The sequence below is a fragment of the Trachurus japonicus genome, chromosome 4, assembly GCF_045865225.1.
Source record: "Trachurus japonicus isolate A0001 chromosome 4, Traja_1.0".
NCBI lineage: Eukaryota > Metazoa > Chordata > Actinopteri > Carangiformes > Carangidae > Trachurus > Trachurus japonicus.
This window is the reverse complement of record NC_140910.1, coordinates 26,628,538-26,645,377: the sequence shown is the minus strand read 5'-3', so window position 1 is coordinate 26,645,377 and position 16,840 is coordinate 26,628,538.

Here is a 16,840-nt window from a genome sequence, read left to right as displayed (position 1 = left end):
TGACAGTCCTGTTTAACTTGAGTGGAGAAGACTGACTCCACAGAGGACGGGTCTGGTTGTCAAAGACGTGGTCGGTCTCCCCCAAAGGAATCTACCTGGCATAGCTGGACAGGCGACAGAGAGTGTGTCCACTGGAGAGGTGCTATTGTAGCATGAGAACAATGTCAGTGAGGGATTAATGGGCAGTTGTCCAATAAGGGGAAAAAATATATATTTTTCACAAAATAGTAAGTTTTCACAAGACTGACATGAAAATTGCGTAGGATATTAATTGTCCCCTGTTGATTATTATTAGTATTTTGCAGCCCCTTGACCTTTCAATAAAAGTGTCAATAAAAAAGTATTAATTTTTCCCCGAGAATGAAGCCTTTCGATTTTGGGCATTTGTAATGTTTCTACATGCAGAGCCATTGCTCAACCACAGTGTCAACTTCTGACATATTAAATGAGAAAACTGCCATTAAAATTTACATCTACACTTATTTTGCCTCTGTAATAATCACAGTCACTTTTTTCCTTGTCATGCTGTCCTAATTTCTCTTGTGTCAATAACCGGTCACCCAGCAACAAAGGTTCTCTTCCACATATCTAGAGGTGTGTATGTGTATGTTTTTATTTTCATTTTGCAGATATTTTAGTAAATCCAGATTAGGTTTACAATTACGGTTGCCTGCATGTCACTGGTTGGGATTTTAAAATTAAATACATTATGGAATAACATTTGTAATAGTAGGTAGTTAGTTGATTAGATTTAATCTTCATTTTAGTATGTTTAGATTTGATAGGCGTCATGATTTACCAGTATTGCCAACAACAATAAAAAGAAAAAGAAAGATGAAATACTGTTTTCAGTCTGTTTGTCCTTTCTCTAACCACTTATAATTATTCATTTGTTTACTAAAAAACAAAAATTCTCTTGGTTTAAATAGCAGGGAAGGCCATGCATTTCCTTGTTTCACTTTACAGCTCTGTGTTTGAAACAGTGATTCACAGTAATGATAAAATGTCTAAGTACACAACTGTGCTCACTGTGATTCGTTATACGATTGATTCACAGTCAGTGTGTGTGGAGGCAGTGTGAAGGGTGCAGCATATAAAAACTGAGAGTGATACACTCTTCCACCACAGTGAGGAGACAAACACAATGAATTACTGTGCATATAAACTTCTCCATCATTACTGTAAAAAACACACAACATGAAGACAAGTGATGCTTTAAACACTGTTAAATACTTACATAATTATATACATAATTTGTAAGCATATTAAAATGGAACAATATATAAATAAACTCTTAAAAATTAGCTAATCGATAATGCCCTGTTATTTAGTATAGTTGTCGGTGGTTCGTCAGAACATTTATAAAGTGTTAATAAGTGTTTAATATGGAGTTATTTTTGTCTCATTAATATCTGTAAACGCACAGAAGGTGATCTACAAATGTTCCTTGGTTTGCACACGTGTTTTGCTATCCACAAAGGGTGATCTACAAATGTTCCTTGGTTTGCACACGTGTTTTGCTATCCACAAATACAAATTAGTAGCTGGATGAAAACTAACGAAGAAGACTGCTATTGGTTTATCTCGAGAAATTATTGTAATTCCCACTGTTAATGCGTCACTTTATTAAGTTTTAATGTTTTTTCATGCGATAAAGTAACTGTTAAGACCCCCAATATGCGGTTAGTTTATCCAAATGACGCCTCTTCGGCTAACCTCCGCTGTTTGTAAGACCGCTCGCCCGGTGGTAGCCTAGTTAGCAGCTAACTAGGCTAACGGCGGAGCAAGCTTCCAAACAGGCATCATTTGTATAAAAATAACCACATATTGGGGATCTAAACAGTCTAACATCTAAACATCTAATCAGATCTAAACAGCAGCCGGGCTGCTGCGGTGGGCTGGCTAACCAGCTTCATCATTCTGGGGGAAAAAACGAGCCGGGGGAGACCTGGATGACAGCGGAGGTTAGCCGGCCGACCACCACAGCAGCCCGGCGGTAGCCTCTGTGATAGACCGCTCGTCCGGTGGTAGCCTAGTTAGCTTAGCTGCTCCACAGATGGAGCTTCACTGCTCCGCGAACGGCGGAGCAAACTTCCAAAGAGGCGTCATTTGGATAAACTAACCGCATATTGGGGGTCTTAACAGTTACTTTATCGCATGAAAAAACATTAAAACTTAATAAAGTGACGCATTAACAGTGGGAATTACAATAATTTCTCGAGATAAACCAATAGCAGTCTTCTTCGTTAGTTTTCATCCAGCTACTCGCCAACACTGCCCCTCCTGGTGAGGAGAGCGGCCCTTTGTGAATCAGCAGCTGTGAGTTTGTAGCCTGACTCTCGCCAGACCCTTGTAGTTCCGCAAAGCTACGCTGAGCTCCGCACAAGGGTCTGGGACTGCTCCATAGGCGATTCATTTCAGAAGGCGGGGCCTTGTAAAAAAAATCTTGTATGTGATTGGATAAACCACTTGTCCGTTATCTTGTTGACGTGCTACTTCAGCCACTCACTGCGAGCCGCCATTGTTGTTTGACTCAAACAGTCGCTTCAGCGCTACGTCACACCTCAGAAAGTCCCGCCCGGCGATCCTGATTGGTTCATTATTTTTTGCTCCGGGGAAGAAGTTTGCATTGGCCTCGAGTCCAGACCCTTGTGCGAAGCTGAGCGTAGCGCCTCTGGCGTAGCTTTGCGGAACTACAAGGGTCTGGCGAGAGCCAGGCTAGTGAGTTTGTGGATTCTGTGTAGATCTCGGCAGGATTGTCTCAGAAATACGTCATTGTGGAAAGAGATGCGTGTGTGTGATTGGTGATCCACAAATGCAGAGTCACACACACACACACTCACAGACAGAATTTTCGGTTTTACAAATGGCTTTTTTGTTTTTACAAATGGAAAATTATACATTTACAAATATACAATATATTTACAAATATTTGTAAAAACCAAAATACAAGTTACAAATTAGAAATTTGTATTTGTGGATAGCAAAACACGTGTGCAAACCAAGGAACATTTGTAGATCACCCTTTGTGGATAGCAAAACACGTGTGCAAACCAAGGAACATTTGTAGCTCACCTTCTGTGCGTTTACAGATATTAATGAGACAAAAATAACTCCATATTCCACTGGTTTGTATGGGTTACATGCTGTGATTCCGACATCCAACCATTCCAACATACCACCATTCCGACATACCGCTATTCCGACATGCCATCATCCCACAACTCCCACCCTTCCAACAAGGCTTTCAATACACGAATTTGGCGAAATAACCATTAGTCGAGCAGCCACCAGTACTGCAGTGACAGCTCCCAGTCAGGCAGATATGGGCAAGAAGTGGACCTTTTCTCTTCTGTAAATATGTCAGGAAGGCTGGGAGGACATGTGCCATCCTCGGCTGTTCTAATATCAGCAGAATACAACAACTTTGGAACAAAACGCAGCCCCTTACTTCAGGAGGACTGTCCGTGTTTAGACCGTAACGTTACATAAAGTGATGCAGTCACAGCTGAGCTGTACAAACTGGCTACTCTCCCTTCTCACCATTACCTTCACATCGTGGTGACAGTGGATGGTCTGCGAATGTCTCACTGATCCCTTCAATATGATGTGATGGTCGTCTCAGGTAATTTCGACATTAAATCAGAGACCGGCCTGTAATTGACGTTTTTCTGGTCATCGGAGGCCAGCTGATCAATAAAATATTCTTGAATATCTAAAACAAAGAAACACAAGTTGTTGTTGTTTTTGTTCATGTAGCTGTATTGTTCCTCTATACTCTGTATTCAAGGACACAACGATCAGGATGCTGCAAGATAACTTTTATTCTTCTTCGCTTCTCTTTACAGGTTATGACCTCCTAACTAGTGCGCCACCTCCTGGCTATAACCCACCATTACATCTCCCCCTTTTAGATAAAAGTTAATCTGTTTAGCAGAACCTTTTATGAAAATGAAGTGCATTAAACAGTATAGCTACTTCTGAATTTCATTCCATTATCCATAACATCACTTAATGACTTTCCTAGAATCATTTCAATGAAAGTATAATCACAGGAACTAACAAAATACATTTTACAGCTAACTAGCCCTTTTATAGCTTTTAATCTCAGCTGACAAAGTAAGAATGTAACCCTTCACTAGAACATTTTACTTTTAAACAGACAATATCATTTTCAATTGTCCTTCTTTTCTTAACACTCTTATAACATTTCACTTATGCCCCATGGTGTGAACTGTGTGTGTGTCAAATGTTCATAAGTCCAGTCTATCAGGAGCCTTGGACAGTCTCCCTGACCTAGTTATTGTTCCATCGTGAATCACCCTGTCCTGTGGTGTTGGGGGCACTGGTACTTCCCTGAGGTGGGACCGGTTGCGTCGCAGCCGTCCTCCATCTTGAGTCTCCACCTCGTAGGAGCGTGGTGTTGTTGCAGGACCCACAACTGTCCCCGTAGTGCGTGCGGGTCTGATCCACACCTGTTGACCAGGCTGAAGAGGTGGCAGGGTTCGAGTGCGGTGTCTCTGGTTGAATGTCTGTTGTTGTTGCACTTTTAATGCTGTGTCTTTTTCCTTGAATCTTTCCAGATCCGGCCACTGTGGTTGAAGTTGCTCTGGAGACACTGGGACTGGTGTTCTAATTCTCCTCCCCATCAGAAGTTGAGCTGGGGAGCTCCCATGTGCCAGTGGAGTGGCCCTATAGGCCAACAGGGCTTTGTGGAAGTCTCCTTCTTTCATTAATAGAGACTTGACTGTTCTGACGGCCCGTTCCGCCTCCCCGTTGCTGCGTGGGTAACGGGGGCTGCTTGTCACATGTGTGAAGTCGTACTCTCGGGCAAACTGTGCAAATTCGTGACAGGAGAATTGTGGGCCGTTATCTGTGACAAGCACCTCTGGGCAACCAAACCTAGCAAATACAGCTTTAAACCTTGTAATAGTCTGTTTTGCTGAGGTGTTTCCCTGTAGGCTGCACACTTCGATGTAGCGTGAGAAATAGTCTATTATGACTAAGTAGTGTCCATTCTGCCACTGGAAAAGGTCTGCCGCGACCCTCTGCCACGGCCTGCTTGGCAGATCTGTTGTGAGCAGAGGTTCCACCGGTGCCTGGGTTTCACGTGCGCAGACTCCACATCTTTCAACCATTTGCTTCACTGCAGATGTGATGCCTGGCCACCAGACTGACTCACTTGCTCTGGCAAGACATTTGTTAACACCCTGATGTCCTTGGTGTAGTTTGTGCAGGATGTCGGGTCTCATGCTGTCAGGGATTATGAGCCTCTCACCTTTCATAAGCAGTCCTCCCCCATCATGCAGGACTGACCTTTCAGGCCAGTAAGGTAGCAGCAGCTCATGCACATCTCGTCTGTGTTCAGGCCAGCCTTTTGCAATGTAACGACTGAGACGTTTGCATACATTGTCTGAGGTTTGTGCTGTCTTAATCTGTTCAAGCTTCGTTGGTGTGACTGGCAGGCTTTCTACGATGCTGTCCAGGTAAGCTTTGCACTCCTTTTCCAGGTCTTGCTCGGCCTCTGTGGCTGTAGCTGGAAGCGGCGCTCTGGACAGAGCATCAGCTGTTATCAGGTTTTTACCTGGGACATGGATAATATTGAAACTGAACCTGAGCAGCCGGAGTCTGAATCTGATGATCCTCGGCGGGAGGTCATCCAGTGGTCTGGACTTCAGGAGTGTTATGAGTGGTTTGTGATCAGTTCTTATGGTAAAGTCCAGGCCACTTAGGTATCCTCTCAGGCGCTCGCAGGCCCAGGTCACGGCCAAAGCCTCCTTCTCTATTTGTGCATATCTTGATTCGGCTTTAGTCAGGCTTCTGGAAATGAAAACAACAGGTTTCCACTCACCATCCTGTTGTTTTTGTGTCAACACACCTCCCAGCCCATATGAAGAGGCATCAGCGGAAACCATAGTTTCATGTTCTGGACTGTACTGGGCTAACACTGTCTCTGACGCCAGTTCTTTTTTTGTTTCCAGGAACGCTTTCTGTTGAGGTGCTCCCCATATCCAGCTGTTCTCTGTCTTCAACAGGTCACGAATGGGCTTTGTTAAGTCGGGCAGGCGTGGCGAGAATTTCCCCACAAAGTTCACCATGCCCATGAAGCGTCGAACATCGGCCACATCCTGCGGCTCAGGCATGTCAAGGATCGCTTTTATTTTATCTGGGTCTGCTCTAATGCCTTGGCAGTTTATGACATGGCCCAGGAACCGGACCTCTGTCAGGGCAAACTGGCATTTTTCGTTCAGGGTGAGCCCAGCCTCACTGAATTTTTGCAGGACTCTGTGCAGCTTGTCGTCATGCTCTGCTCGGTCCTTCCCTGTGACCAGGACATCATCAGCATGACACAAGACCCCATCAATGCCATCAATCAGCTGAGAAATCCTCTTTTGGAAATGTTCGGGGGCTGATGATATACCAAAGGGTAGGCGTTTGAAGTAGTATCTGCCCTCTGGTGTGATGAACGTGGTCAACAGCATCGAGTCTTTATGGAGAGGTACCTGCCAGAAGCCTGATGTAGCGTCCAGCTTTGTGAAAACTCTGGCACCTTCCAGCTTGGCTAGTGTTTCATCCACCGCCGGTAAGATGTGTCTCTCTCTGATGACGCTCTCGTTCAGATGGGTCAAGTCCACGCAGATCCGTATTTTCCCTGACGGTTTCACAATAGGGACCATGCCTGCGCACCATTCTGTTGGTTCCTCGACACGGGCTATGACCCCCATCTTCTCCATGCGGTCTAATTCCTCTTTTACTTTGGTGCGAAGGGGAATAGCTACTCGTCTGGGGGCAGAGAGGGCGTAGGGGGCTGCATCTTCTTTCAGTTTAATTTTATATTCCCCTTTTAGTTTACCTAGCCCTTTAAAAACATCTGGGTAGGTTGAACGGAATAGTGCCTCTGTGTCGTCTATGCTGTGAAGCTGGGGGATCATATGCAGTCTGCGAATGGCAGGGAGCCCTAATAAAGGTGTGGTCAGGTCCTTCACGATGAACACCTCCTCCTCAATCTTTCTATCCCCTCTCTGAATGACAGCATGCACTTGCCCTTTAACATCCAGCGGTTGGTTGGCCGGGCCCAGCAGTGGCCTGCGTGTAGCTGTGTGACTGCCATACCTGTCCATTGTGTACACTGATTCTGGAATAGCAGTCACTGACGCACCAGTGTCCACTTTAAAACGCAGCTGACCACCATTTATGGTAAGTATTTCAGTCCATGTAGACGACTGTGGATGGTGAACTGCTCCCAGGTAAGCTGCCGCCTCATCCTCTTCAATTGATTCTAATTTTTGAGCTGATCTGCATACAGCCGCAAAGTGTCCTTTCTTTTGACATTTTCTACATTCAACATCTTTTGCTGGGCATTCAGTCCATGGATGTTTTGGGGTTTTGCCACACTTCCCACACTGTTTTGACTTGGTTGATGTAGACTGTGATTGAAAGTGACTTACACGTTGAGTAGACTTCTTCCTATAAGCTGGTCTCTTATTGTTGTGGGACACTGCATCCAAGTTCCCCGGTGTACTGGCTGACCGCAGGACGGCTTGTTGCTTTTTCACCTCCTCATGCTGCCTCACTTGAAGTATGGCTGTAGCTAAATCCAGATTTGGATTGAGCTGTAGTCTTTCAGACAGTTTCGCATCACGTATGCCGACCACAATCCTATCTCGGATCATCTCCTCACGTAGGACGCCATAGTTGCAATGTTCGGCTAACTTGTGTACTGAGGTGATGAAATTCTCTGCAGATTCGCCGACTTCCTGGCATCTTTTATTAAACTTGGCTCGTTCAAAAATTACGTTGTGCACTCCCACGAAGTGTTGATCAAAAGCCTGTTTCACTTCATCATAGTTATTTTGTTTATCTTCTGCCAACCGCAGTGACGAGAGGATGTCATCAGCCCTATCCCCCATTGTGTAGATGAGAGAGTTCACCTGGTACGCTCCGTCTTTGTCTTTTAATCCAGACGCGAGTCGGAAGCGTTCAAACCTTTTTATCCATGCTGGCCACGAACTCGGCTCGAAGTCGAACGGTCCCGGTGGTGTGATGGTGAATATGTGGTCCATGTTGAATGTTTTTAGCTTGCCGCTAGCCCGTTAGCCTTCGCCGACTCGCTCATTCCTCTTCTCCACAGGTCACTCGTCCTCACTCTCCTCACCGGTATAAGCAGCTCCGACTAGTTGTCTGTGCCACTAGACTCTGTCTGTCGTGGATTCTCGACTACTGACACCATGTATTGTTCCTCTATACTCTGTATTCAAGGACACAACGATCAGGATGCTGCAAGATAACTTTTATTCTTCTTCGCTTCTCTTTACAGGTTATGACCTCCTAACTAGTGCGCCACCTCCTGGCTATAACCCACCATTACAGTAGCCTGTCCACATGATTAAATATCACACTGCTGGCTTGCTAACGTCAGCACGCATAACGTACTGGTATGCTATGTTGTGTATGATACAGTCTCTCATCTCCCTGGTACTCTAATCTTTCCTGCTAATTGCTCAAACAAATGATTAATTCCTAAATTATTATCGGTATTAATTTAACATACCTTGCAGTTACTGGGGAACACTAAACATCACCAATCCAGGTATTTATGATGCTGTCATAGAGAATAAGTTTACCATGACTGACGCATGTCACCGCAGCAATGGCGCCGCCGCAAGATGGCGGCATGCTACACAAATTGCTCGCCAAATTCGTGTATAAGGAAATGTGCGTTACTCAACAGGTGACTGCCTCCTACTTATCTGAACTCTCTACGTCTGGACTCTCTCTATCTATCTGGCCTGCCTCTACCTGGTCTTTTTACTAAACTTAACCAACTCCTTTCATCATTGCTTAAACCCAACCAGTACAAAATCTTTGGGGGAAGAAATACCCTATTAAAGGAATTGTCGGAAAAGGGGTGGGTTTAAAAAACATGGGTTTGATGCAGCTACAAGGAACTTCCCTCACAGTTTAATCATTGATTTTCGTGTAAATCTTAAAAAAATATTCCAACAAAAGTATAGCAGTATGTGATACACAATATACTGGATGACAGTTGTGAATTAATGTCAGTCTAAACATATTTTCAGACAGGCCTGAGTAGTCTGAGTAGCCTACATACTTGAGAAACAGTGGTAAATGGTAAATGGATGAGCACTTATTTAGCGCTTTTCTAGTCACTTGGACCACTCAAAGCTATTGAGAGTGAGGAGTCACGTGCCGATTTGGTCTAATCTGGGCGGGGTTTGAGCTTTTAGTCAGCCGGTCGGCCATGATGGAAGGAGACGCTATCGGTTGCCAGGGGCAACGTCATCAGAACAGCACAGAGACGCGACTAAATCGTTAATATAATACATCCATGGACTAAATTCTAGCTCTTTTTTGCGCCAACAGATCAACAAATTACAAGAAAGAATAAGGAGAAAGTAAATCACTGGAGCAGTTTTTAACATAGCAGTGATTTCCAGGCATTGTAAAACAGTAAATTACGGAGTAGACGATTTTGTTTTGCCCATAGACTAGTAAGGCTTTTGCCACCGGAATCCTTCCATCATGGCGGAGAAGGTGGGCGGGGCTCTGAGCTGTGACGACAACTCCTCACTCTCAATACACTGTTTTTGTTGCATTCACCCTTTCACACACATTCATACAGCACTGTTCGCAGACAAGCTTTGAGAGCAATCATTCACACACATTCACACAGGGCAAGTGTGGGTTCAGTGTCTTGCACAAGGACACTTCTACATACTGACTGACCTTTGCTGATGTTTACAGTGATCGCTATAATTATCATAATGTTTTATTGCAGATGTCAACCTCATATACTTCCTCTTAAAAATTAAATGAAATTTATTTTTAAAAGATTTATTACATTGTTAAAGAACACAGGGTGGACACCTCAGATTGACACTTCAAACAGATATTGTTTCTTTATTTATCTTTCAAAAAGATATAACACTTCATTAAGTAATGGAAGCATGGAAATAAAGGAAGTGTTAACTTTAAGAGAGTGCCTTGGAATTTTTCTTTTGTTTTCTCACAAGTGTTAACTTTATTTAGAAAATTAAGTCCAAACAAAACCAGGAGGACTGACCATGACAGTGCAGAAATGGTCACACAACCTAATGTCTGGCTGCTGTGATAAAGACAAACTCATCTAATGTCAGAGCTGTTAATGCTATTTTTTAAGAATAGGAACAAGAATAACACATTTAATCATTTGAAAAAAAAAAAAAAATCAGTAAAATACTAAACTAAAAGGTTAAGCAAATATTGAATGTTTCTTTTTCCTTTAAAATGTATTTAGATGTTGTCTTATAGCACAACACTGTCCAATAACCAAGCACTGCTGTTTATATATAGCTAAGCTTTGTTGAGCATTTCTTATTGACACAAGACAAACCAGATGAACTGTCAATTTTTCCAGTAATACTCTGACATACTTTTCACTACCCTGATTTAGGGTTAGAATAGTCATACACCTGACCCGAAGCGCTCACCAAGGTTATTGTTATATGTTTTATGTGAGGCTTTTCCAGATTTATTAACAACAAAGGGGAGGAGTGAATGAAAGGTTACTAGGCTTGCCAGCATGGTAGCCTCTTCTCCTGTTACAAAGCATGGCAATATTGACTCCTCTTATACACTATCTTGTCGACAGAACATATATCTGGATTTCAGGCATCCCATTTCACTCTGCAAATGATTTGGCACTTAAGTCAAATATACACCTCCACTATTCTCATCCAAGGAAATACAGTCCATTGTGTATTGCACATATTCTAGATTGAATCTGATATAAAAGGGCAAAAATCCAAACTTTCTTTACACTTCAGTAAAGTGCAAGTCCTTCTGTTGGTTTGGAAATTCCTGCACCATGACATTTGATGCATTGTTCTTAAACTGTTAAAAACTAAAAACTCCAAAGAAACATCTCTTTCCAGATATAATGGGAATGGTTGGTGTGAATCAATGTGCTCCTTCACACTGTTGCCATCCACATGAATCTTCTACGGGCTAACTCTCTCCCTTTGCATGTTTTTCACTGTGACTTTGCTGGCTGTGCCTTTCAGGTTGTCATTAAACATCTACATGGAGGGAAGACACAGAGAACCATTAGAAAATCTAGGCCATTCACTTTTGGATGGGTATGTGCTGACAATAATTCTTTAATGTTTTTACATACCTTTTCAACAAGACTAGCGATAATTGCATCGCTGAGCTCACCACTGGAGGACAGCGTCACCCTTAGATATGCCGTTGATGTAGTGGCTGCAAATAAGTGTACAGATGAGAATACTTTACAAGTGGAAATAGATTCAAGGAAATCTTATGGTTACATGACTAATAAGTAAGCAAAGAAGTATATGATTTAAGCATATGCATGGCCTGGATTATATATGTCTATTTGGAGTCAAAATAGGAATCACTTACATGGACTTTCAGTGGTTGTGATATATGGTGTAAAAGTGACTTTAGTATTTCCAGAAGTTGGTGTTGGAGTTATTATGTTTGTAGCAGCAGTTATGGTATTTGGAGTGGAAGCAGTCATTGTCGCTGTTGAGGCAGTTGTCGCTGTTGGTTCTGCAATTGGTGGTGGTGCTGCTGTTGTTGCCGATGGTGGTGCAGCAGCTGTTGGTGGTGGTGGTGCAGTTGTTGGTGGTGCAGCAGCTGTTGGTGGTGGTGCAGTTGTTGTTGTTGGTGCACTTAATGGTGGTGGTGCAGTTGTGGTTGTTGTTGCTGCAGTTCCTGATGCTGCAGTTGTTGCTATTGGTGTGGTTGTTGTTGTTGTTGCTGCAGTTGTTGCTGTTGGTGCAGTTGTGGTTGTTGTTGCTGCAGTTCCTGTTGCTACAGTTGTTGCTGTTGTTGTGGTTGTTGATAATGCAGTTGTTGCTGTTGGTGCAGTTGTGGTTGTTGATGATGCAGCTGCTGTTGTTGTTGTTGGTGTGGTTGTGTTTGGTGTTGCTGCAGTTGTCACTGAGCCAATAGTTGTTGTTGAGCCGATAGTTGTCGTTGAGCCAATAGTTGTCGTTGACCCACCAGTTGTCGTTGAGCCAATAGTTGTCGTTGACCCACCAGTTGTCGTTGACCCACCAGTTGTTGTTGAGCCACCAGTTGTTGTTGAGCCGATAGTTGTCGTTGATCCACCAGTTGTCGTTGACCCACCAGTTGTTGTTGAGCCGATAGTTGTCGTTGATCCACCAGTTGTTGTTGAGCCGATAGTTGTCGTTGATCCACCAGTTGTCGTTGACCCACCAGTTGTTGTTGAGCCGATAGTTGTCGTTGATCCACCAGTTGTTGTTGAGCCGATAGTTGTCGTTGATCCACCAGTTGTCGTTGACCCACCAGTTGTCGTTGAGGCGATAGTTGACGTCGACCCACCAGTTGTGGTTGTTGGTGGCTCAGTAGTTGTGTCTGAAAGAACATTTGTGACATTTCAGAGAGGCAATTGTAAAATCACCATTGTAAAATCATTGAGAAGTATAATTTGTTATCTTTTTCTAATTTTATAAAATTCTCTTTTTTGAAAGTTGTTTTTAAGTGTGTCAGTGGACTAGCCCCACAAGCGATGTCACAGATTTTTACTAAGTCAGACAACTGTGGGACAACGACAAGGAGCATGAGCAAGCAAAACTGTAAAATTCGAAGATGCAGGACAACATTCGGTCAATCATCCCTTTCAGTGCTGGGTACACACCTATGGAATTCTTTACCACCAGATATCAAATCCCAAACAGAATTAAAGATGTTTAGTGCTAAAGCTAAACATTGGCTTAAGCAGCAGCAGAAATGTGAACATTAACTTCTCTCAAGTCACTGCCAATACAGCATTTTACTAATGTTTAATGTATTTAATTTGTGCAATTTCTTAATCTAAATTTTGTAGCTGTGTTTATTTATTCATGATAACTATTCACTGTATTATTCACTGTATTTGTATTATTGCACCTATTGTAACGGTATTCAGTATCTTTTATCCTTCTTTAGCCTGACCAGGGACAAAGACTGCAAATTAGCTGAAGCTAGACGTCTTGTATGCATCGCATTTTTCATTCTTTGTGGCAATGTTGTATGTATCGTCCCTGCAAAATAAACATTAAAATAAAAAATAAATCACAAGAAATACTTGAGATTTATCTGACCCACCCGCCTTTACCTGAGCCTGACTATTCACACAGCACAATGGGCTACTTAATATGGAATGAATGATTGATACATTTTAGGAATAATTTCAAACATAAAGCAATTCATAAATGGCTAGGGCTTACGGTTAGGGTTTTGAGCTCTTTTACTCTTAAAACTATTTAATCCAAGAGTCATATGTGTGTTTATGCTCATGATTTATGTTTTGTAACTTCTAATAGGCTAACAAATAGCCTACACAAATTGTCAGCATAACTGCATGGGTGGCCTTTTAACTGGCAACCTGCTGCAGCTCCTGTTCTTTGTTCAGGGGTTTTGCTGTGGTCCTGAAGCACACTAATAAAAAACAATCATATGGAGCCAGATTGCTGACATTAAAATTTGGCATTCTAATAAAAACTTTTGGTATTGAAAATAAAATCTGGCATTTTAATAAATACTTTTGGCGTTGTAATAAAAGTTGTATTAACACTGAAACAAGTATTGGCTTTAAAAAATATTTTATTTGGATAAAAAAAAAAATCATGTCTTTTTCAATGTCTGTGTGTTCAGTTTTCTTTGTCATGTCCATCTTTTTTCCAGTGTCTTTTTTTTTTACACTATCGTTTCTTTTTCAGTCTCACTGGTTTTCAGTTTTAATTTTATATTTTTCAGTTTCAATTTTATTTTTTTGGCTTCAAGTTCCTGGCAGGGTTTGGCATGGAGGGGAGGGTTGGAGGGGAGGGACTACGGACACGTGAATGCACCTCCAGGTTTTAAAAACGGACTGGGAGAGACCTCTGCTGCAGGTCAAAATTAGCGGGCAATGCTAGCTTTCACTACTATTACACACATAATGAGCCTAAATATAGTTAAATACAACTGGGTTAATCAGAACACAAACATTTACATAGAGTGAAATCAGGTTTCAGTTTGGATAAGGGTTAGGGTGGTGCTGCTTTCTGCCAGTAGATACTTTCCCAGTAGATGGCAGTAGCGGCCGGTTTATGTGGGTGAGTGGCGCTGTGATCCTTCCTCACACTCATTCAGGTTTAAGCACTCAGTTAGGTTTAAGCACACAGTCTAGTATTTTGTGTCATTACAGGCGAGAAATGTGCACACGAGGGCCCACATATGTTTGTGTTCTATTGTATTCGGCTATAGTTATGCTCATTATGTGTGTAATAGTAAAAGAAAAAAAGAAAAACACGAGTCAGTGAAAGCTACCATCGCCCGCTAATGTTGGCTTGTCAAAACGTTAGCTTCGTAGGTTCGTTTTGAATTACTTTGCTCTGCTGCAGCAGAGGCTGCGCTACTCCCAGTCCCTTTTTAAAACCTGGAGGCATTCAGAAGAAATCTGAAGACTGACGTTGAAAAACACACGCACACACACATACAAGAACTTTATTTATCCCTATAGAGAAATTATTTTTCGGCATTAATTGTGGACATTTCATGCACACTGAATTACACACAAAATTTAAACACAACATAGTGAGAGCACACAGACATAGACACAGACACACGCCTTGAATTAGGTTCAATAAGCTGTTCAGTAGTTTGATGGCTTGGGGACATATGAATATTTAGATCTGTTTTATTAAATCCGAATAAAATATTGTATTTTTTTATGCCTGTGTTTTATTTTTCAGTGGAATATTTTTCAATACCAATACTTTTTCATTGTCAATACAACTTTTATTAGGCTACAATGCCAATTCTGTTTTCAATGCCAAATTTTAATGTCAGTGATCTGACTCCATACAATCACTGCATCTCTCTTGAATTGAACACAGTGTATTTTTGTCGGGTTTGCAGTATCCACAACTTAAAAGTTGAGATTAATCCTAGAAAAAAAAAAGAGAGAACAGTCTGAAAACATTATGGCTCTCTCCTGTCTTATCTGAGACACCTGCCACTTGCTCCTGTTTAAGTCATCGTTTTCTGAGAGGATGATCTCATCAACTAAAAACATTTACACAGTTAAATTAAAACATAAACTTCATCCAAACAGACATTTCATCATTGAATAATATTAATAATAATCAAACAAAATATGCAATAATGATCTAATAAATGCAATCTTGTACGATCTTGCTTAGAGGATAATGAGAAAACATGTTATGGTTTGAATAGTATTTGAATATTATTTGTTCTGTCTACTCTCATAGACACTAAATATCATACAGTAAAAACCAAAGCATGATGTTAAACAAACTTAATGAATGAATATTTACTTTGTCCGGACGAAGCATGAAAAAATCCAAGTAAGAATATCCAACAAAGGGTTTTTCTCTCCATGTTGAGTGTGTTTCTCCTCACTCCTCTAGGTAGGCTACAGACAGGCTCTTTTTTTTTTTGGTGGTTGCATCTTATACTTAATTTGTTAACTGCTCCTCCCTCAGTCACAGTAAGAGCGACAAGGTATCTGTGAAAGTGGCTCCTATATCTAACCTGACAAACCACCTACACACAGACACATGTTTCACAAAAAAATAGGATACTGCAAAAGAAAATCTTACACATCATAAATCTGTAAAAACCTGAAACTGACCTGACACTATTCAGCAATAGGTTGACAAGCCTGTTCCACTTTGAGAGTATTTGGCAACTAGGGCAATAGTTTTTAGAGAGTCACAATTTGTGAGATTAGATAGTCTTTACACATTTAGATCTTTGTTTGAATGTTTTTATGTACACACAATGTGACAAAAGAGGCACATAAGGTAAGATAACCCTATGATTAGGATTTTACATTCAAATTATATTCAAATACATGTGGTTTGTTAAATGGTGATGCACCATGGAAGAGGATAAAGACTGTGACAACTATGTTAGGCTCTAATGTCCAATAGTAGAGGTCAAGGGTGACCACATCATGGTGTGCACAAGAACCTGTGACATTATTTGAAATGCTTTTAGCAGAAATTGATAAAATAATACTCTTTGCACCAAACCAAACAATTAGAAGATAGCTTGCCCTTATTGTTGCCATGATTTCAATTAACTAGCTCTGTAAATGTTTGCTGTGTAGAAATGCTTTGCCATGGCCTTTCTTTTAGTTTGAATTAATAAGTTAATGTAGATATGAATTAACCATGAGTAGACACAGGAAGTAATGGATTTCTTTTTGACCCACAGGGCACCGCCTCCAAGCACCTGTAAGCCATTTAAAAAACATTTTGTCTTTGCATACAATGCTCAATGATGGCATGGGAACACATGCGTCACTATGAAGAACTTCTTTGGTTTCATAACCACTCCGGCTGCGAAGACATGACTGAAGGGGAAAGGAGGGGAAGAACATCAACACAAGCACATGATTCTTCCCCCAGTGTAAATGCATGAGCTCACTCCAGTGTCAAGGCCACAAGGCTGTCAAACTGGTTTATTTATTTGCTTAAATTCCTCTCCCTTTCTCTGCTCTCAATATGTTTCTAGTAGCTACATGATTTCGAACCCTACCATTTCCCATCAGTGTCTAGTTTTTTTTTTCTTTTAAATATCTCATATAATTGTTTTTTTTTCACATTGGAGTGCAGTAGCCTATGCAGATTCATTACAATGTACAATAGGTAACTTCACTTGAAGGATATATTTCAAGATTAATTCACTTGACACTCATGCCACTCCGTTGTGAATATTTGCAATAGCAATTGCAATATAGCAAGTCGATTTACAGTGTGCGCCCCTAAATTTTCTGCTTGTGCTCCTAAAATTTTAAGTC